Source organism: Perna viridis, chromosome 1 (assembly GCF_037379345.1).
Source record: "Perna viridis isolate PV_CMFRI_1.1 ecotype Kerala chromosome 1, ASM3737934v1, whole genome shotgun sequence".
NCBI lineage: Eukaryota > Metazoa > Mollusca > Bivalvia > Mytilida > Mytilidae > Perna > Perna viridis.
The window spans coordinates 72,578,629-72,602,791 of NC_142445.1; the positions used below are offsets into that span (position 1 = coordinate 72,578,629).

At 31.1% G+C, this 24,163-nt stretch overlaps 1 long non-coding RNA gene across 3 annotated transcripts; it reads right to left on the reverse strand.

The window, feature by feature from the left end:
• Positions 1–15,248: 15,248 nt before the first annotated feature.
• On the reverse strand, positions 15,249–18,910 carry LOC148630283 (uncharacterized). Of its 3 annotated transcripts, none has more exons than XR_015919286.1 (4): positions 18,838–18,910; positions 18,346–18,414; positions 17,461–18,019; positions 15,249–17,023 (listed from the first exon to the last, which is right to left on the reverse strand). It is a non-coding gene; the product is annotated as an uncharacterized LOC148630283 (long non-coding RNA). The 3 variants fall into 3 exon arrangements; XR_015919285.1 differs by having other exon boundaries at positions 18,346–18,417; positions 18,838–18,885; XR_015919284.1 differs by lacking the exon at positions 18,838–18,910 and having other exon boundaries at positions 18,346–18,794.
• Positions 18,911–24,163: the final 5,253 nt, after the last annotated feature.

Consider the following 24,163-nt stretch of genomic DNA (forward strand, 5'->3'; position numbering starts at 1 on the left):
GATGTGTATTTGAACGGGGCATAGTTTGTCCCTGGATTACATTCTTTTGATTACCACTATAACCTTGGTGCCCTTGATTACTCTTAAATATGCTCCATTACGCCATAGCAAGAGAGTTGAACTTAATATGTTAATATGTGAATTACTGATTAGCTTTGAAATGTAAGATGTAGCCATATTACTTTCAAATTATGATTGAACAATAAATAAACAAAAGTCAAAGACAAATTATAATTGTAATAAAAAGTACCGACACGCTATGATACTCAGGAATCACGAAGAATATTTAAATCATTTAATAAATAGTATTATCAACTAAAAACACAACTTAATTGCAGCATCTTGTTTTTGTTGAATGACCACATTGTATACATTAATACAACACCGGTGTGTGTTTAGAAACAAAGAGTTTTCAATTCTATATCCTGAAAAGATGAGTTGTTGTAAAATCGGTAAAATTCTTAATAATCTTTAATTATTGTTTCAGAAGGTTTAAAGGTACTTACTTAGATTATATTTTCTATCAATACGAAGTAACCTTTAAGTATGCACATCGTATTTGTGTATTTATCTGCTGATGAATGCAAAAATGTAAACAAATAAACACATTTTTTTTGCTATTTCAACAATAAAGTGAGTAACGATAAATCTCTTTTTTGCAATCATGTCGAATAAATTATGTTCACTCTTGTTTATAATATCCATATGTTCCTATTTCTGAACACTGAAATCTTATATACGAAATATCATATGTACGGACATTCGACTCGAATTGAAAACTTGCATCAAAGTCCATATTCAAATCCTGAATTGAACACTTGATTTTTAAACAGTAATGTTCAGGTCGGTATCAGTCGGAACAAGCAATTAATTGTGTACTTTTGTGTGGCTCTACCATAAAGCATAACTCATTGGAGATTAGTGGTAAGGCAGTATTGTTTCCTTTGTTATCCAAAGTGATTGCTGTAGCTTCCTTACCAACAATGTTGTTAATATTCGTCAATTTACATGGATGTTTTGTGTGTTTATTAAAGATTACCTAAATTTTCCCCAAATGATCTAATCAAATGGTTTGAAGTTGTAACGATGTGTTAAAGAAACATCTGATCATTATTTCAAGGAACTCATTTTAGTGCGTTATATTTCATTAGGAAGCTTATAATCTTTGCATCCATTTGCAGACCAATATCAATAACATAAAATAACATGCTCTAATTAAAATGAAACTTCTTCAGATACATCAACATTCTTGCTTTCTTCAAATTTTTGAATTAAAAAAAAAGATAAATTCAAAAGAAAATATGAATAAGATAAAGGTTAGACTAGGGATTCTTGAACGAAAAAAAACTCTTGACACTATATGTGTATATGATAAATAACACCATATGTTAAGTGTATCATAATTGATATTCCATTTTTTTATGTGAATAAAAAAAAAACACAATTCATGAAAGAAATAGAAATTGATATGGTGGATTTCAACAAATGCACCAGAGTTTAACCTTCATAAAAATAGTTAATACTTACAACGATTACCAAAAGGTCTAAAGAGCTTTTAAGCTCTAAAAGGCTCCGACAACAAAAGTAATAAAATCGATGTTAACAGAACGATGACACCTCTGCTTTTTCTTTAAACGTCAGGTTAGGACACGAAGACAAATTAATAACAAACATAATCAAACAATATTGACATTAGGGCGAAATAATTCATTTCTAATCAAGTATCATGCTGCAAGCGCAGCAGACAACTTAAGATGGCGACAGTAGACAAACATCCGAAATCGATAAAAATTATATTAAGGCAACGAAAAATCACTATAAAACACGCGTAATTTATCAATAATTTGTTGAAAACTAAATTTGATCTTGAACTTGATATCACAAGTGATAAAAAGAACGCTGACCTAAAACTTTACCTGAAGGTTTTAAAAGAAACAGAATGTATTTCTCGGTGAAAGAACTAATACGATAGCACGACGTTTCCAAATTATAGAAAAAATGAGTTAAATCGAAAAAAGTAACTTTTAATATAGCCTATAAGTCATATAAGCATAAGCATATTGAAGTCTGTTATGATTAGAAAAAAAGAAAATATCAACGCACCTCGTATTGGGCCTTTCAGAGCTAACTTGAAGGTGTTTTCACTTATTGTAGACCTTTTGGTGAATTCTGTAAGAATAAACTATTTTTATGAAGGTTAAACGCTGGTGCATTTGTTGCAATTCACCATATCTATTATTTTTCTACCATGAATGGTGTTTTTTCTTCACGCCACAAAATGGAACATCAATTAAAATACACATAGCATATGGTGTAATTTATCATATAAACATATAGTGCCAAGAGTTTTGTTTCTTTCAAGAAGCCCTAGTCTAATCAACATAATATTTACATTTTCTTTTTAATTTAACTTAATTTGATGAAAGCTGTAATGTTGCTTAATCTCAGGAAGTTTCATTTTAATTTAGAGCATGTTATTTTATGATATTGATATGGGTCTGCAAATGGATGCAAAGATTATAAGCTTCCTAATGAAATATAACGCACTAAAATGAGCTCCTGGAAAAAAACGATCAGATGTTTCTTTAACACATCGTTACAGCTTTAACCAATTTGATTAGATCAACTGGGGAAAATCTAGATAGTGTTCAATAATCACATAAAACATCCATGTTAATTAACGAATAGTAACAACATTATTGATAAGGAAAGCTACAACAATCACTTTGTATTACAAAAGGAAACAGTAGTTCTAACATTCCCTTACCACTAATCTCTAATTAGTCATGCTTTATGGTAGAGTCACATAAAAATTACACGATTAATAGTTGTCCTGTTTTTTCCGACTAATACAGAGCTGAACATAACTGTTAAAAAATCATGTGTTAAATTCATCATCTGAATATGGACTTTGCTGAAGTTTCGATTCGAATCAAATGTCCGTAAATACGATATTTCATATATAAAATTTCAGCGTTCAGGAGTAGGAACATTTGGATATATAAGAAACAAGAGTGGACATAATTTATTCGACATGATTGTCACAAAGAGATGTATTTTCACTATCTTTAATGATTTTGCTATTTACACAGGGTTGTCGTTGTCCTCAGATGCACTTCCATTGAAATTGAAATAGCAAAAATGCGTTTATTTTTTAACATTTTTGCATTCACCAGCAGCAGAATAAACAAATACGATGTGCATACTTAAAAGTTACTTCGTATTGTTAGAAAGAGTAATCAAGGTTATAGCGGTAATCAAAAGAATGCAATCCAGGGACAAAGACCAGACATGGAAAACAGACATTCACAACAAAGAACATAAAGTAACCAAAATCATAAATACAAAGTAATAAAAAGCAAATGAGCAACTTGGACTCCACTAAAAACTGGGAGTAGGGACAAGGCGCACTGGTAGGGTAAGCGTCCTCTGTTTTTCTAGAAACAACCGCCGAGTTGCTCATAAAAAGTCAAGTCTGGGGTAGACAAACGAGGAAAGGAAAACCATGACCCGTTGAATAAATCAGTTTTCATGGTGCTGATGGATACACCACAACAATCCATGAGTTTATGATGACGACCATAAAACTTCTGTAGTGATGATATCAATCTTGTAGCAACATAACCCTGTTCCAGAAGCCTATTTGTTAGAGTTCTAGCGCGATACAAAAAAGTACAAAAGTAGTTTCGGCAAGCTCTGGCATAACGTATGAGTTGTAAAAAAAGTACATCTATTTCCATCTACATGCTGTATGAATACAATTAATGTCCTAAGGTGATATTCTGACATATTAAGTCGACTCAAAACATGTAATTATGTATGTTTTTGTGGCTCTACTACCATAAGACTAACTAATTAGTGGTTCAGACTTTAGTGGTATATATATATACTATTTTTTCATAATGTTGGGATTATGAGCTTTGTGAAAATTTCAGTCAACAAATGACCTTCTTCAGTGCCTTAAATAAACTGAGTATGTATGAAAGTAAATTGTCTGTGAACGCAACTCAAAGTTTTGATATAAATTAAAGCTGAATGATGAATTGTTTAGGTCATACAATAAGTCTTAAATGACTTGTTTTTATATGAGTTAATTTGATTGTTAATTGTTTGTTTGTTTGTTGGGGTTTAACGTCCGAGCAGCAATATTTCAGCTATATTCAGACGATGAACATGAAATTGATGATAAAATGAACATGAAATGATGATGAAATGAAAAAAAGGATGGGACACAAGGACAATGGGGTCGACAAAGTTTGATTGCCACTGGAAATAGGGAGAGATGGGTATGGTTGGGCAATTTAGCCTCCTGTGGCGGAACCCTAAGGTTCCTACTCCGGGAGAATACCACAGCAGAGTTTTTAGCGTGAGAGGAACGTTGCATCTTTCCCAACACGGTGCACCACTATGGTTTGCGGTCAGGTTTTCCGTATTATAGTCTGACAACCCCAGCATGTAACACGCCAGGGGTACCTCATACACCACCTGGGGCACACATCCCAGTTGCTCTATGGGCAGAGCATCCTAGCCCCCGGCTAGGGTTCTGGATACTATTTAGTATACGACAAGCTTAGCGCTGCTGCAGGCCTATTCTTTTAACACCCGGACCTGCGCGGGGCGATTGTTAATTAATTTATCTATATATTTATTTAGTGAATGAAATAAATTTGAGGGATAAATAACACCGCTGAATCCGTAAGCTCTATGAAAATCTGAACGAATGCGTTTTGTAAATTATGAAATAATGATGATTTAAAATATGAATGTCTTCCATTTTGTTCATTGTTATAAATAAATGTTAACTAAAAGAAAGAGTAATCAAGGGAACAATGTTTCGACCTAAACTTAAATAAATATATTCTAAGGATGAAGATTATACAGGCAAACAGACACATATTATAAATAACATGAAATAATAAAAAATAGCGCGTACAAAGAAACAGAGGTATATAAACAAATCGGATCTCATTGTGCAGATTGATGCACCATAACGATCCTAGAGTTAATGATTACGACCACTAAATATCTGAATTGATGACTTTAATCTTGTAGTTTTATAACCCTGTTTGTAAAATTTCTTTAGTATTGAAATATACTTGTTCACGCATCAGTGGTTTATCATCAATATATTTTGATTGATTTTGTTGATGTTATTGTTTATAACAAAGGGAATGTATAAAATTGTTTTCTAGCCTCGGTGTGAAATTGTCTTCTTTAATAATTTTAATATTTGCATTTTTCTCAATTTGTTTTATCAAATGTATTTTGGTTTCTTTTTGTTTTTTTTGCTTTGTTCGTTTGTTTTTGTTTTTATTATTATTGTTTGGACTTTTGTTCTTATTTTCTTTTTTAATTTTGTTTTGGTGGTAACACATAGATGAACCTATCTGCTCTAATCACTATATTTTGCGGTTTGCTTTGTCGTTTGTTTTGTTTATTTGTACTTTTGGATGGCTCAAATCTGATATGCGTATACTTTTCTTCGATACATCTCTTTCAATCTGTTTTCTTTGATACAGAATTATGCAGATCAAACAATTTATTTTTGTTATTGTTTTGTTTTGTTTTGTTTTTGTTTTTGTTTGTGTTTCATTTTCATTTATTTAGGCTTTCACTTCATCGAATTAAAGAGTAAGCAATGGAACTAAAATTCTAAAGGAAATCAAAAGAATGTAATCCGGGGACAAAGACCAGACGTTGAAAACAGACACACAACACAAAAAACATAAAATAACCTACCTAATTAATACATACAAAGTAACAAATTTAAATGAGCAACCACAATCCTTATGTGAGCACTTCTAGTAAAAGTAAGGCTGTTTATTTAAAATTATCCTTAAAATATATTTCACTTTCTGTTATTCTGAGTGGATGCCTTTAAATGAAAACATACATTACAAAAGAAAGATTTATTAGAAAGCCAATAAATACAAATTCCAAACTTTGCATAAATTGTAGATTTGTGTGTAAATCAGAAATAAATAAGGATTCCAATAAAACAAAAGTAGAACGTTTAAGTGTCTAATGAAGTAGGATATCTAAAAGACATTAGATTCTACGTTTGTATCCTTTTGTGGTGAAATTAGAGGTGAAAGTCACCTTATTAGGGCATTTAGTTTACTAGAATGTCATTTTATCAAGAAAAGTCACAAATGCAAACATTTTTTGGAATTATGTTATATTAAGATTTGGCCACTCAAAAAAAAAAAGATGTAAATCGTGAAGTGGCTTACTGATTAGTGATTCACACATATGAAAAATAGATAAATGAATAATAGCCACATTTAAAGAGATTAAAAAGAACTACAGACAAAATATTTTAAAAGGTAAAAAATGAAATAATTTATACTGATTGACTTCGTATAAGAGGCACAGTTAAATTATATAACCTTTGGTATAACTAGAGCCTGACAACAAAAAAACTGAATGTAACTGCTCTCAGAACAGTAAACAACAAGCGTTCACGAAGTTAAATCAATGGATGATATGTTGATCATAGTGGCTTTAAACTTAGTTATTATTCTTTGTCACATTGTACACTTTGTTGAACAAAATAACAATAATACACACAAAAAAACTTTTGTAAACAGAATTGAACTCAAAATCGAGATTTCTGTAATTCATGTTTATCTTTCAAATTCTTTTATGAGTTTGCAGTGCTCTATTTGCAATTGGTCAAGACCGCTATATAATATAGTATAGGTATAATTTGCGGAAAAATATCTTCCTTTCAACGTACATCTGTTCTTTTTAGGAACTTTTGAAAATTTAATATTTTTGCATTTGAATATTTAAAATTTCAATACTTCAGTTTCAATGTTCATTAAACTGTTTAAAAGAACTCATTTTCTAAACGATTATATAAAAACAAGTCGAATTTAACTTAATATATAAAGGAGATGTGGTATGATTGGCAATGAGACAGTCAACCATCAAGACCATTAAACTCCTAAATTGATCATATACACAGATACACTTTAAACAGATGGGTATCTGTTATCCCTGTCTGACTATCTTTTTTTTTCTTTTTTACCATTAAAAACCAGGTTCTTGGCACTTAAAAATATTAGTCAGGTTACACAAAGCTATTTACAACTTAAATACCAATCGAAAATCAAATGGGAAAAGGCAGAAAAAAATGAATTTTAAATGGAGGCCAAATACGGAAATGTACATGAGGAGATAAACAAATTTTTGCTTCAAACGAATAAAAATACCTTTATTTTCTTACTTCATTCAAGAAACTAAGGATCCGACGATTGGATCTTACGTGTAGATAAAGCAATGACACGTGTTTAAAAGGTCTCATAATAAACAAAGCAGAATAAGATTGTTTTTTATTTTAAAAACTATCCTTTTTCACATGCAAATTTTAGCTTTTTTTATATATGATTTATGTTATTTTTATTATGTTTGACGTTTTTATTTATAACACTTTTGAATTGTGTGCGCATTTGAATCATCCACCTGCTGACGCAACAATTACAACCAAAAGGAGACTTCCCGTTCTTCATCAAACCAAATACCTGCAAAAGATTTGGTTGAAGACATAAATTAGACTTACAGTAAGATTTGATATCTCCAGAAATTCCAGGTAATATCTAAAAAAAAAAAAAAACAACAGTTGCAATAGTACAAGGTAGCACAACACACCTGACCTCTCCTTCCTGCCATACCTATCTCCTGAAAACAATTTTCTCGGAGGCCTTACAAGTGTGATATTTACAACAGAAAAGAGGTAAAATCCCACATATACCTAAAACAGGGGTGATAAACAGTAACCTAAATGATGTTAAACTATCGCGTTGATGCTTGAATGTTCTCTCATGTGTGCATCTGTTTTTGTCTTTCTAGTTTTACTTGTCAATACCAACTACCTACAATCTGACAAGGTAACTTCATACAACCTGTCATGAATTAACTCTGTTTAAATGAAAAAAAAATATTTGCGAAATCGAGAGAATAATTTGTTAGGGAGTGAGGGGTTGAAAGATATATTTGTGTAGCAAACAGTAACTTAATATTCATATCCAGGGCTGTTTCCATCACGGCTGTCGTGACAAACACAAAACATTAACCTTTAATAACCTATACTAGATGGTAATCAAATAAAGGGTAATGTTGTACTAATAGGAAATATATGCTGACGCATCTTATACAATGTTGCCGTAATACCAAATTCCAATAATCCAAGGCATCTTAGATGTCAACAATTTAATTAACATTTTTTATGCACGCTTAAAACAAATTATCTCTGCACACATATATTTAAAATTCACCAAACTCTACAAATGTGTAAATTTACTCACGTATGTATAGTATCGTTATATGAATGAGGCTTTAGACATATTGAAGATGCCAAAACAAAATCAATTATAAACAAACAAAAGTAACATCAAAGATAGTGTTAAACGGTAATGTTTGTTTGTTGTTACCTGGCTGTTGCATACAGTGTTATCAAAGTTTTTTAATTGATCTGAATCAACAAGCAGAAAAAGCATTGAAAAAACTTACATCACAAGTTAATTGAAAAAAAATGCTATTTCCACGATAAAACGACTGACGTATATCGGGAAAAAGAAAAAATGCATTCGTTAAGAATTTCATTACGATTAAGCAAAGCATGTGATAAGGGAACAGGTAACCAACTACATTTAAAACACAGAATGACATACCAGAATGAATGTCCATCCGCAAAAATAACAATGAAATTTTGAATATTTAAAGTTGCAGATTCCCTATGTTCCAATATACAAAGAATTTGCGCTTATATGTTTGTTGAGGATCATAAATGAAACATGTTAGTAACTTGCATCATATATATTTCAACTGTAAATTGTCTGTAATAAATATTAAAAGAAATTTGGCCATTAGCATGTAACTTATATTTGTACTATGCCGACAAGAAAAATTACAATTCGTAAGATTTCGGCTAGTTTTGAAGGGTATTAATGTTAAAACTAATAACATAGTCTTTCTTGTATCTACCGAGCATGCTAAGTTGTTTCAATTTGTATTAAAAACTCGCTATGAAGTGAAAAAGAATAGAGAGTCGATTGCTGCAAAAGAAGCCCATTTGTATCTTATCAGCCATTATTTATATTTTACGCATCGATAATATGTTATTAGCCGTCTTTCAACGTTTTCATCCCGGTTGGGGTGTTGTGCCTTTGACAAAAAAACAATACATATTCTGGTTATATTTTCTGTGCGATGTAATTTAGACCATTCAAAATTTTAAAATGTGCAATGAATCAATACAATTTCACGATATAGCACTCATCGCTCAAGTTTCAATGATCATCACCATCTAGATATATATACATATATATATATATAAAGAACTGCACCTTCCATCTGTAGAAATGATGTAGAGTCTAATGGCAATCTAAAAGATGAAAAGGAAAGTGAAAATTAACGTAGTCATAGATTAAGAAACATAAGAAGTACATTAAAAAAAGTTGTTGCAAGTTAATTGGTTACTGTAGAACTTGCAATCATTAACTAAAAAAAAAAACCAGTTTTACAAAAGCTCAATTACTCGTTATGGTGTATCCATCTGCACCATGAAAACTGATTTATTCAACGGGTCATAGTTTTCCTTTCCTCGTTTGTCTACCCCGGACTTCACTTTTTATGAGCAACTCGGCGGATGTTTCTAAAAAAGCAGAGGACGCTTGCCCAACCGGTGCACCTGGTCCATGCTCCCAGTTTTTTTAGTGGAATCCAAGCTGCTCATTTGCTTTTGTTACTTTATATGTATGATTTTAGTTACTTTGTGTTCTTTATTATGTATATCTATTTTTCATGTCTGGTCTTTGTCCCTGGATTGCATTCTTTTGATTGCCGTTATAACCTTGGTGCCCTTGATTACTCTTTCAAAAGTACTAGGGAGATGGAGAATTGGGCAGGGGTTCTCCTGCAGATAAAACATTTACAGAGTTCCATCTTAAAGGGTATGATAAATGCCTTGAGAATCACGGCACAATGATATAATGGAATGTCTTTGAATGAAAAAAAATATTTAGGCTTCTCCCTATAGAGATGCTTAATGTTAAGTATACATCATTTCAATTGAAATCAGTAAAAGCTTACTAAGTTATGTTACGACAATGGAAACGTTGACGGTCAGAATGATTATTATAGCGCCCCGCAGTATCTATTGGATGACCGAAACAAGGACAAAGATGAGCGTAGCAATTCCTTGCCTGTCAACAAATTAAGTTAAACCCTGTAAGGGGGGTCAAAAATGGTGACTGTTGGAGTTCTATGGATTTTTGAAATGTATTGAACCGCATATCATGAATTGGGACAGCCTAGATATCCTAGATATCAATTATCACTAAAATCAGACAACTTTGAATATTTGACCATGTTGGCGGCCATTTTCTTAATGGCTGCATACAAGCACAATTTTTTTTCATTTATTCGTTTAAAACCATGATCTGAACATACATACCAAATTTGGTCAATTCTTAACAACAGTATTCGAGATATATGAGTTAAAAAATTATTTTATGTAAAAAAATGGGTAAAAAAGGTAGCTATTAGAATTATTTTATTCAAAGTCCTGCATCCTTCGAAGAGAAGATCTCAGTTCCTCTACAGTTTCATCGCTATCTGATGATCCACTTTCGTGAAGACGTGCTGTCACTAGTACTTTCCAGAATTTGTATGACTGGAGAGTTAAAACAATAAAAGAAAACATAGTAAAGTTCTGGAAAAACCTCGCGGAAAGCGACATGATTAATTGTGGTCTCGTTACTTCTGGACCATTTCGCTTTACATTTCTTTTCAAATAAACTTTAATTCAAGTCTGAAAGTTCAACAATACAACACAAACTCTTAAAGTTCAACAATACAACATAAACTCTTAAAGTTCAACAATACAACATAAACTTTTATTTCACCACATACAGAAATAGCTATACCCAAATCTTTATTTGATGTATTTTTACTAGAAAGGTACGATAAAATTAAATTATAGGCTTCCTGAAGCCATATGAGGACAGTTTACAGATCAAAATATCATGCGGGAAACAGTCAAACGCTTTTAATACGAATAGCAGCCGAACATCTACCAATAGCAAGGCAAACCATAAGGTTTATATAAAACACTGAATTTAACATAGAAAGTGATGGGGACATAAAAATTGAAAAAAAGGTATGTTACATATTCAAGAGCTACATTTCTACTGAGGAGTTCAATGGAAAACCACGTATAAAGGTTTAAACCTGTAATTCAGTCCTGGTCTCATTAAGAATCAAATTATATGATCAAGGAAATAATGATTATCACAGGAAACAATAACACTAACATTCTGAAGATGCCTTGTAATGTCATATTAAACTGTTTAGAAACAAAAATATGAGGCAAAATAGTACTTCAATTTTCAAAACTTCAAGGGTAACACACGAACAATTTTTTTTGCAAGTTTTAAGAAAATCCATTTATATCCAGCTTCCAAATGATAGAAAATGCAACAATTAATTTTTATGATTTTGTTAGCACTAAAATATTACACGCCATTATATTGCCAAACACTTTTTATTACTAAAAAAACATTCCTACGTCTTACGTCAAAATAGATAAAAAGGAACAGAAATGGTGAATCGCAACAAACGCACCATCCTATAACTCATATCAAGAGTAATTAAGGGAACCAAGATTCTAGCGGAAATAAACATAAAATGTAATCTAGGGACAAACACTAGACATGGAAAACACACACTGAACATGGAAAATAAAATAACCGACATAATACATACAAAGTCAATAAAGTATACGGGCAACTCGAACTCCTCTAAAAACTGGGACAATGTGCACTGATAGGGTCTAGCTTTTCTAAAACACCCGCGGAGTTGCCCAAGAAAAATCAAGTCCAAGGTAGACAAAAGAGGAAAAGAACCTGTGACTTGTTGAACAAATCAGTTCTCATGGTGCAGTGATCTACGAGTTCATGATGACGACCATAAAACGTCTGTAGTGACGACTTCAATCTTGTAGCAACATAACCCTAGCGCAATACAGAAAGTCTGCATAGTAACGGCAAGCTCTGGTATAACGTATGAGTTGTGATATGAAAACTCTATACGATGGGGATGAAAGAATGTTCCCACAGATGAAAGGTTAATACTTACATAGATACCAAAATCTCCATAAATTGTAAACACACACCTTAAAGTAAGCTCTGGAAGGCAAAGTCATCTAACCAACATAACAAGGAAACTGATTTCTCGCGAAAGAGTGGATTAGTCGAGGATACAGGTAACCAACGGGTAATTGTTAACTTACAATGGTCAAAAACCTAAAATGCACTTTCAATAATCCTCCGAACTGTAGTTGATTATTTAAGTTTAGGTTCATTATTTTCAAATAACACAACCAAAACTAATTTGATCACAAAAAAATGCTTCTTTCAAGAAACCTTTTTATCAGATTAATTATTATTACATATAATTATTGTAAATAAAAATACGAAATGTAGATATATATTAGGGAATGTATAAGGCAAACTTATTTGACTTGAGTTAGAGATGCCAGGAATGTCCTTATTTGTTGCTCATACATATTCCCATTAAAACACCCGTAACGGTTCAAACTGTAAATATGGATTTTTTTAAATAATCGAGTACTTGCCTTTAAGATGCTTCTACACTATGACAAACTAGAAACGAAAACTACAATTTTGTTAGACATCACAGAACGTCAAGGTTACACACAAGCCCATTCAAAAATATGTTTGGCGTTCGTTTTTAATTGTTGCCCTTCGTTTAAAATTTTTGTAATTCGTTTCGAACGTAAATAACTTTTGTACATAAATATTCTCGACGAACGCAAATAAATTGCCCAAAAAATGTTCTGTGATCGTTTGTAAGTGTTATAAAAACGTGTCCGTTAGGTGTTCGTTAAAAAACAACAACAAGAAGAAAAAAAAAGAAAAGAAAAAAATGAGATTGGGGTGGCAATAGACTATCAAACCCCATGGTGACTATTAAAAATGAACCTAACTATCTTCAAAATAAACAAATTAACTTTGAATTAGTTCGACCAGTTTCCGATGATTGATTCGTCCATTCGAAATCGTACACTGTTCAAGGCGTGGGCAAGTAGTGCAGCACTTGGCTAATTAAAGTCTTGATCAAACACAGTCTGATTTACATGTATGTAAGAGTTGGAACAGAAATATTCTTTAAGGGAGTCAGGCTAAAGTAATAAAAAACCCTCTCGCAATCAAGTCCTAACAACAGAATTCTAACAAATAGGCTTCTGGAGCAGGGCTATGTTGCTACAATATTGGAGTCATCTCTACAAACGTTTTATGGTCGTTATCATTAACTTGAGATTCGTTATGGTCTATCCATCTGCGCCATGAAAGCTAATTTGTTCAACGTGTCATAGTTTCCCTTTCCTCTTTTGTTTACCCCAGACATGACTTTTTATGAGCAACTCGGCGGATGTTTCTAGAAAGCAGAGGACGTTTACCCTACCAGTGCACCTGGTCCATGCTCCCAGTTTTTAGTGGAGTCCGAGTTGCTCATTTACTTTTGTTACTTTGTATGTATGATTTTAGTTACTTTATGTTCTTTGTTGTGTATGTCTGTTTTCCATGTTTAGTCTTTGTCCCTGAATTACATTCTTTTGATTACGGCTATAACCTTGGTTCCCTTGATTACTCTTTCAGATAGAAATGTCCTAAATAACTTTTTGTTTGTTTTCAGATGTTTCAAAAATGCTGGAAATTTAATTCGACAACATATTTATCCAGTGTTTATATGTCTCTGTTTTCCATGTCTGGTCTTTATCCCTGGAATACATTCTTTTGATTACCGCTATAACCTTGGTTCCCTTGATTACTCTTTCAAAGAAAACAAGGTTATTTCTAAGTAAGTATGGTATATGCTGTTGGTTGTATGGACATTTTAATTCCAAATTACCATGAATACAGAGGTCAATGACAACACTGTCATAATAACAAATACGAAAGTTAGTATATTTCAAAAATGAAACTGTTCATCTTCGTCTACCCCAGACTTGACTTTTATGACTCGGCGGGAGTTTTTAGGAAAGCCGAATACGGTTACCCTACCGGTGCACCTGGTCCATGCTCCCAGTTTTTAGTGGGGTCCAAGTTGCTCATATACTATTGTTTCTTTGTATGTATTATTTTGTTTGTTTTTCTTTGTTGTATTTGTCTGGCCCTCCAACTTTCCTTTGATTTCTCCTAGAATATTGGTTCCATTGATTACTCTTTCTGGAAACTATATTTCAGGATTTTTTTTCATTCTTGTTTATTATATCTAAATGCTCTTCATGATGGTCAATACACCTTATTGGTGTATCATATTTTATGGCAAATTTGACTCAAATTGAAAAAGTAGATCTACTTCCATCTACATACTGTAAAAATACTCAATTTCCTAAAGTTATAATCAGGTCCGATTTTGTCGGCACAAAACAATTGGTATGTTTCTGTGGCTCTACTACCATAAAACCAACTTATTAATGGTTCAGATTTTAGTGGTATGGTTGTATTAGATCGATTGTTTCTTTTCATTATTCAAAGGTTATTTTTGCAGCCTTCTCACAAATTATGTTGTTAATATTCATGTTTGTACATGGATGTGATATTTCAACATTTTTTACAAATGATATTGTTCTATTTCTTGAACTTTTATCTACCATGAATTAGAAATACGTCTTATTGAAATTCCCGAAACACATGTAGTAAATGGCCGTATTATTATATATCTGTGTTTAGTTTTTATATTGTAATAATGATGTATAATAAACAAACAACACAGAGGTATAGTATACATACGAGTATTCATATATAATTGATATTGTATTATCAATATATTGAGATATGTCGTTGATGTTAATAATTAAATCAAACGGGATGTATAGAATAGCTTTCAGCCTCGGTGTCAAATGTTCTTATTTTCTAACTTTTGATATTTGCATTTTCTTAATTTTTTTTTATATACGGTGCTTTTTCTTTTTTGTGTTTTTGTTTTGTTTGTTTGTTTCTGTTCGGTTTGTTTTTGTTTTTCTTATGGTGTTTTCTTTCTGTATATTATGTATATTGATGTATGTATCTGTTATAATAATTCGCCATTTTTCTCTGGGTTTTTGTCGTTTATTTTGTGTTTATTTGTTTGTACTTTAGGATGCCCTTCAATCTGATATGCGAATAATTTTCTCAGGAATATCTGTGTCAATCTGTTTTCCTTGATGCTGAAAAAAAAAAGAATTTCTGAGTATCATGTAATATGACTTTACGACAGTTTATATCTTGACATTTCTCCTTAGAAATGTTAATTTTATGCAGATACCTAATGCTATTCCTGATTAAGACAAATATTCTAATCGCTTACATTTTTATTTCTTGAATTTCGAAGTATTTTTTCAAATGCTAATGGTGAGAAGTCACTTAAAACATAGCGCAACATTTGCAATATTTATATCATTTGTTTTTGATTATGTTTTGTATTTTTTTTCAATTTTATTTACTTATGTTTTCACTTCATCGATCAATTTAGTTAAAGAGTAATCAGTGGAACCAAGATCAGACATGAAAAACCGACACACAACACAAAGAACATGAAAAAAAATAAAATAAAATAATACATATAAAGTAACAAATTTAAATGAGCAACATAAATCATTATGTAGGCACTTCTAGTAAAAGTAAGGCTGTTCATTGAAAATTTTCCTAAAATATATTTCACTTTCTGTTGTTCTGAGTAGAGTCTTTCAATAGAAAACATAAACTACCAAAGAAAGACGATCTATTGCATAAATTGTAGGTTTGTGTGTAAATCACCAATTAAAAATGTTCTGATCATACAAAGGTAGAACTTTTAAGTATTGTAAGAAAAAAGGATATCTAAATGACATTAGAGTCTATGTTTGTATCCATTTGTGGTGAAATGAAAGGTAAATTCACCAAATAGTGTATTTAGTGTACCAGAATGTAATTTTATGAAGAAAAGTCAGAAATTCAAACTGATTCTCTGTGTTACATGTATATTAAGATATACAAGTCAAGGAAAAATATAACATCCGAGGTGACTTAGTTAAGCACACATATGAAAAATAGATAAGTGACTAATAACCATATTTACAAAAGTAAAAATAAACTAAATACAAAATATGTAAAAAGGTAAAAAAAAATAACTAATTTATACTGATTGAACTGCTATGAGAAGAACAGTTAATTCATTTACCCTATATTAATTAAGTACACAATCGTCACTAATGCCTTCAAAAAATATAAATACAATGTTGGTGTTGCTAAGATAAACAAGATCCATTAAAGAGTTTTATGTAGATGTCATTATGAAAATGATTATATGTAGACAACTGTGTGTCCAATTATGAAACTTAGACGAGAAACATTTTCGAAGACGTACAGATCAGCTTGTGTGGTTTTAAACAAAAACGGAATTTGATCGACAGCTTGACTGCTGAACACACTAATTTTAATTATTGTATGTATGCATTTTATTTACTTGTACCTTCTTTGCATGCATATGAAGGGGACACGTTATTTAAGTTTTGTTATGATTTTAGAATACATTTTAATTTCTCTTCCATTTTTAAGGTTGACATTTGTCAAAAGCAATTTGCATCTGTTAATAACATCATAAAACATTAGATAAATTATCTGATTCAAAATCAAACATTTGATAATTTACTTAGTAATCACAACCTACTGGCCAAGTACATATATTAATTTGTGTTTATCAATAATAGTTACACCATAGTGGTGTTTGTTTTCTCATTTTTGTTTAAATAATAAGATGTAAATGATTTAATTGATCTTGTACATAAATAGAAAGACTTTCAGCTCCCTTTTAGGCATTATTTTGAAGTTGCAAGTGATATTTTGATAAAACAGCTGCATATTGAAGCAATTAATCACAAAACATGCTAATGTCCCTTAATATATACTTATTCTTTTGTATGCTTGACAGTTACTTGTCCAACCATATTTCAAAACATCCAGTGAATTTCATTCTGTAAAAAGAACATTAGAATAACTTATCATAGTCAGCAACAATTTAAGATTTCAGTTATAAACACAAAAACTTAATTACTCTTTGAACTAAATCATTCAGTTTTTAAATATTTGGAATCAGGAATTAAAGAATATATAAAGGAGACCTCGAATCTTTTTGAACCATTTTACATAGTTAGCTCTCCTTTTTGCAGCTATCGGATAGCAATTAATAGTCATAACAATAGCTTTTATTTTCATAATATCAGAATGATTTTGCTTTTTAGTGATGGCGCCCTCTAAAAAGAGTAATCGTATATTCAAAATGTATGCCAATCTCAAAAGCGCAAGATATATCTCGCAACATGTTTATAATTAATGTTGATAACTTGATAATAATAATATTCAGAAAAATATCAGTTTCTGATTACAACTGGAATACTCTAATTATATTTACCTTCTTTGTATCTTTAAGAACTTTGATAGGGCTCTAGGATGGAATGGCCTTGTATTTGTAGCAAATCTGATTTATCTAGCTTTTTGGATCGCGTAATTGATTCCTGATCCAATTCCAAATTCGAATATAAACATATTGATGATAGCGTATATTTACACACCAACACAAAGCGTATTTTTTTTCTTTTTACTTTTCAGTTGGCTGCAAACACCCATGTTAAGCTAACAAAAATGATCTTGTATCCAGAAGAATGTCTTATGTGTCTAATTGGTTTGAATGGTTCACATGCTGGCATTTCACAACAAATTTGAATACTGGCACAAGAATAAAATATAGAATAATTAATAATAGAGAATTAATTAAACACACTAATTAATCTATTTCACTACTATGGCGTTTAACTTTACAATCAACACGCACAAACAGTAACTAAATAATGATTTTTTTCTCGAACATTCACTTAAAGCACAGTAGACATAATATTACAAGGCTTGTATACGATGATGGAATATCGACTTTTCCATCCATTGTTTTCTTCAAGAGATAGCAGAAACATTATCTACAAAAAAAATATCAATATAAAGTAATGCTTAAGAATAATGTGTTAAATTCTATTACAATGAGTTGAAGACAAATGAAAAAAGCTTTTTGGAAAAATGCATCAGCATAAATTAATTGATTTGCGAATAATCCTACCAAGAGAAAATTATTAGGAAACTTCGAATTGTTTTACAAGAGTTTGCATTTCATAAAGAATGGATTAACTAAAAGTATTGCGTCGTCATCTCCGTTAAAACATTAAATATATGCATTTGATAAATAACAACTAAATAGAAGCAAAATCATTTTCCGAAGTAAGTCGACGTTGTGAAAAACGATAAATACCTTCCATGGATCCTAAACACCTCTTGAATGGTCACTTGTATGATTAAGAAGTAGTTTGTGTTACCGTTTCTACTAGAATTAAATGATTCTTTGTTAGATATAATTAATAAATTTACAACAAGAATTGACCACAATCTATCGTGGCAAAGGTAGAGTGGGCATTATTCAATTTTATGTACATCACTTTATAATTAGAATACGTAATCAGTACAAAAAGTGAATTATTCCGTGTCTTATATACATATATATCTTATCAAATATAACATTATTTAATCAAATTAGAATAGAGTCAAACCTACTTCCACATGTAGCATTTTGAATCAAGTTTACATTATACAAATTATAATTGAATATGATATTTTGAGCAAATTTTTAAAATATTTTATTTTTAAAAATATCCTTTTTCACATGCCAATTTTACTTATTGTTTTTTTTTATGTTATGTATGATTTTGGTCATATTTATTATTTTTGACGTTTTTATTTAACACACTTTCGGAGTTTGTGCTGCCTATTTTAATCATACAACTGCTAACGCATTGGTATTTTCGCCGATATTTGTGAACATGTTTTGTCTTAGATGCTACAATAATTTTCATAAATATCTCTTATTTGTTTTACATGCTGTAATATTATTGCCTCAATGTCGATGATAACAATTCTACAACATATGTTACTTATCTTATATTATCTATAGTGAAATGTCGGACACATTCATTTACCTAAGGTTCTTCATTTCACTGCAAAACGAAAAGACTCATTTAATATGTCTATACATATTAAATGGATTTTAATGCTTACTTCGATTCTTGGTTTTTTTAAAATATAAAATGAAGTTTGCCTTTGTCACATGTCAATGTTAAACCCGCACTTTTGATTACTATGGCTCCGAAAAATTTCTGATAGACATCCGCCTTTTTATAGCACTTAATATTTTCATTTCGAATTTCGTGGCAAGTTAATAAATATAATTAACTGTATGTAAATGTTGTATAACATTTAATTTGAATTTTAGCCTTTAAATTGTTGTATATATAATTAAAATTATATTTTTTAAAATGTTCATTTTCCCCATTTAAGGTTTGTTGATCATTTACAGAACGTTGTCTTTGATACGTAATTGATACAAGATACGGCATCATAATGATTATTGACCGTTTGAGAGATAAACATTTCATTTATTTTGAATTTTTTTTGGTAAATTTTTGGCTCTATGTTAACTTTCATTGCATGATTCATTGATTTTTTTTATATCAAGTTCAAATCAATTTCTCCAATTTAAAAAAAATTACTGATAAACGCGTATGTTTTATGGTTATTTTGTGTCAATTTCGGATATTTGTCCACTTTATAAAATATCTATTACGCTTTCAACATGATACTGCGAGTAATAATAAAGAGACTTGTGAAAAAATTCCCTTATGGCGGATGCCTTTGACTGAGAAGTACATGCTACCTTTCTGGGGCATCTGATGTCACTCTTGTCCTTATTATCAGTTTTTATGTTGTTTCTGTTTCATGAGTACCAAGTGAATATCACCTGTACCAAGTGAAAATGGCCTGTACCAAGTCAGGAAAAATGTGATAGTTTCAAACTTTGCGGCTTTTATCTTGATGTCGCCATTTAGTGTACGGCTTACTTTTTGTTATCATGATACTCTAAATAGTTGTTTAAAGGGAAACACGATTATATTCTAAGCGTCATAAACAATGTAAACATTGCATCAGTTGATGCTAACTCAAATCCATCATATTCAACCGACTTTATTTTAACATTCAATTCTCTTGGATGACACTATTAAAAGTAAAATCAAATGTTTAAATTGCTTATTCAAAGATACAAGCAATCTTTATGAATTCTGATATATATAGAAGTCAGTGACGCAAAACCCATAGTAACTCAATCTTTCTTATTTAACCAGATTCTCCTGCATCAAAACTACCAGTGGTCGTATGATCAAAAACTACGGAACTTCAATAAACTCGCAAATCGTTCACTACAAAAACATCTCAAAACTCATTTTTAGCAGAATAATAAATGCCGTAGAAGAAATGTGGCACCATTAAAAACGGTAACATACAAAAATCAAATCAATTTTGCTTGCTTGCGATCATCTGTTTTCTCTGGTAATTCTACAAGAAAATTCAATTTTTCCATAGTATCGCATCTAATATGGATATAACGTAAATCATAATTTATTATAAAAGTATTTGATAGCCATATCCTTTGCATCCAAGAAAGAGTATTTAAAATAAAATGTTTTTATTCGTTTGGATTCTTAATTTCAAAACTTCATATTGTCATAACTATTCGTAAAATCAAGTAAGATATGATTATAATGTGAATGAATTCCGGTTATAGAAGGCATTCTTTGTTTGTTCAGTCTTTTTAAGAATTACACCTGAAATTGATCAATCCAACACAAAAAGAGCAATAATAGACCTGATTATCGAATTCACCTAATGGTAAATTTGATAATTAGTAATATTTGCAGAACAATGGTTTATATTATTATTATTATTATTATTATTATTATTATTATTATTGAATAAGGTAGATAAGGACCATATTAGGCCCATTTTCAGAAACTATAAGTTTGAAGTAAATGACAAAACGCGATATGCATTGATTAATTGATGATTAAATAGTTTTAAATTTTAACAGTTATATTAATTGTCAGTAGTAATAAAGCCTGATTACTGCCAAAAACAACAAAATGGGAAAAATGCCAATTTTAAATGCTACTATTGTTACTTTCAAAGATCTCCACCAAAGTGGCCCATGGATACTTTGACTTTTTTTGAGTCCTATCAAAGTGGCATTTAGAAATCATAAGCAATAATTTTGGGTCAGATTGGTTGAGGCACTCAAAAACTGCAAAAATTTAAGAGAATTTTGCATATTTACAAATTTGGGATATCATATACTAATCATTGAATGATATATGTATGGATGTGGTTTATTTAGCATTCTTAATAACAGAAATCTAATATCCAGTCGTACAGGGTCCTAATATGTGCATGACTCTACCGTATCCTTTACTAAATATATCAAAAAACAACCTGTGGCAACATCACCTTCAGCACCTGCGTTAGTAGTTTTCATTTTCATATCACATCAAACGTTATGCCCGAGTTTGCCCTAAATATGGGCATAATTACGGAGTATCGATCTGTACTATGATAATTGATTTGTTCAATGCGTCATAGTTTTAACTTTCGTCTACCCCGGCCCTTACTTTTTATGAGCAACTCGGCGAGTGTTTCTAGAATAGCAGAGGACACTTATCCTAGCGGTACACCTGGTCCTTGTACCCATTTTGTAGTGGATTCAGTGTTGATCATTTAATTCTGTTTCTTCGTACGTTTTAGTTCGGTTATTTTATGTTCTTTGCTGTATGTGCCTTTTTTCTCTATCTGTTATTTGTTCCTGGATAACATTCGTTTGAATTTTGCTAGAATCTTGGTTCCCTTGATTACTATTTTACAGACTAAACCACATTTCGTTTACACTTTTTATAGATAGCAATTGCAATTTCTAAAACAAATAGAAAAGTACTGCTTAGAATTAATGTATGAAAATCTTGAAAGGTAACCAACCAAGAAGGTCTAGACGAACGATAGCCACTTAGTCACCCAGCCAATGGTAGTCACAAAGTCATCTGGGCCGATGATAGCAAATAAGTCATTGAAACTATTGATGTCGCTAAGTCACAAAGGCCAGTGATAGTCACAAAGTCATCTAGGTCAAGTCGCCTAGCCCAATGAAAGTAAGTTATTCTCCTAGCCCAATTAAAGTAAGTATGTCGACTACCCCAAGGATAGAAGCACTCATCTAGTCCGGTGATAATAAGAAAGTCATCTATTGCCCAGTGATAGTAAGTAAATGACCGAGGCCAGTATTAGTTTCAAAGTGTAAGTCGCTTGTTTAAGTGTAATAACAAAATTACCGAACTGAAATGACCTAGGCAGTAGTTAAATTGAAAAGTCTAAAAGGTAGAACGGTATAACAAATGGTAATATCAGGGTACCCCCCCCAAAAAAAAAAAAAAAAAAGAATAAAAAATAAAAAAAAAGGAATCTACCTTAATCAAAATGAAAAGTGAATAGACATGGTTTTACATCGCGCTAAATATCCCAGTGGCATATATCAACACAAAAGAGCAGCACAGAATTGCCACCAGTCAAAGTCGTTAAACCAGTAGTCAAAACAGTAGAAAAAAGTTGGACAATAAAGACGTAAAATGAAAGGAAGTAAGTACGATAAAAATTATGCAAAATCAAGCCACTAGTTTCAGAATGACTTGGACTTTATGTGGAATATGTATCAAGTTCAAGAGAAAATTATAATAATTTGCAAGTAAAAACTACAGAATAAGTATTTGTAGACATTATACAAAACACCATATGTAGGCGCTAGAACCAGATGGTATATTACTACACAAGAATTTGTTTAATTTTCAGGTCGAAATCGACTCTTTGGTCATACATTTTTGAACTGAGATGACTGTTGTCGTCAATTTTGAGCTGAAAGTCTTATAATGACGCGGATATATTAGAAGTCTCTGTAATTTCTAGTCACCTAGGCCTCAGACAGCAACTTAGTCACGCGACAAATGATGGCCACTAAGTCAATATTATTTTTTAAAGAACGATTGTAAAAACTAAAATCTTTTGTTTTTCAAGGACTTTAGTATAATAAAATTTAAATTTAAAGTTAGAATTTGAAATGTAATGATTTTTAGTATTATATGACAAAATGGACGAAGCAAAAACTTACCTGTATACAAATCTTAGTATAATTCCGAAGCAACTTTGAACACACACACAAAAAAAAAAAAAAAAACATTATAGTGCACATTTTTAACACCATTGTTGAAATGCAGGTATTTGTCGGATTTTGTACATTCAAGGTGTTCAAATTGGACAGGTTATCTACCAATAACATAGTCACGCCTACGCTTACGTCTCCGTCATGCAGAGCACCAATCAGATAATATCTATGGAATTTGTAACCATCCATGCCACAATCTAACGATTCAACGGTAGCCTCAAGCACACGGTGGCCTATTGTATTTTTTCAACAGTTTATCGAAATTTGTAACGTATTGAAAGTGTCAGTACACAAGCCTTTTTAACATTAAGTACTTCTCAATTAGTAAAAATGTTATGATAACCAATTATAAAATGCATTTAATATTAGACTGATTTTTCTCACGATTCAAAAGACATCACTGATAAATGACATTTCATCGCTACGTTTTTGCTATCGAAAAAAACTTATTTACCAAAAAGGTCTTGATTAAATAGAAAAGTAAATTATTGGTGGGTCTTTCCTTCATTTAATGAAAGTACTTGTTGTATTGGAGTTATAATAATTAAAACAGTTTGACAGTTAGATAATGTGTAAAGGGCGTATGTTAAGACATGGTTTTAGTATAAAACCTCTTTAAACGACAAATAAGAATGATTGGATACAAAGAGTTTTTCTCAAAGCCTTCACAAAACATAGCTAAAGTATCAGTGCAATTCGCTTGTGCAAGATATTGAAGTACTTCATATTTAATTGACAAACTATCATAGTGGTGGTCAATTGATAGATCATACAATTTAGAGGTGGAGGTTAATTTTGTTCTGAAGAATTCTAATGGTTTTGTACGTGTTAGTTTTTTATTTCATGTTATTTCAAGTTTTATTCTTGGGATTAGGGTTCCTTTGATTACGTTTTGTCCATATCGTATTTCTTTTTATTTTGTCGAATGTTTTTTTTTCTGTTTTAGATAAAAATTACTAAACATACCGTAGCTTCGATTGCTTCT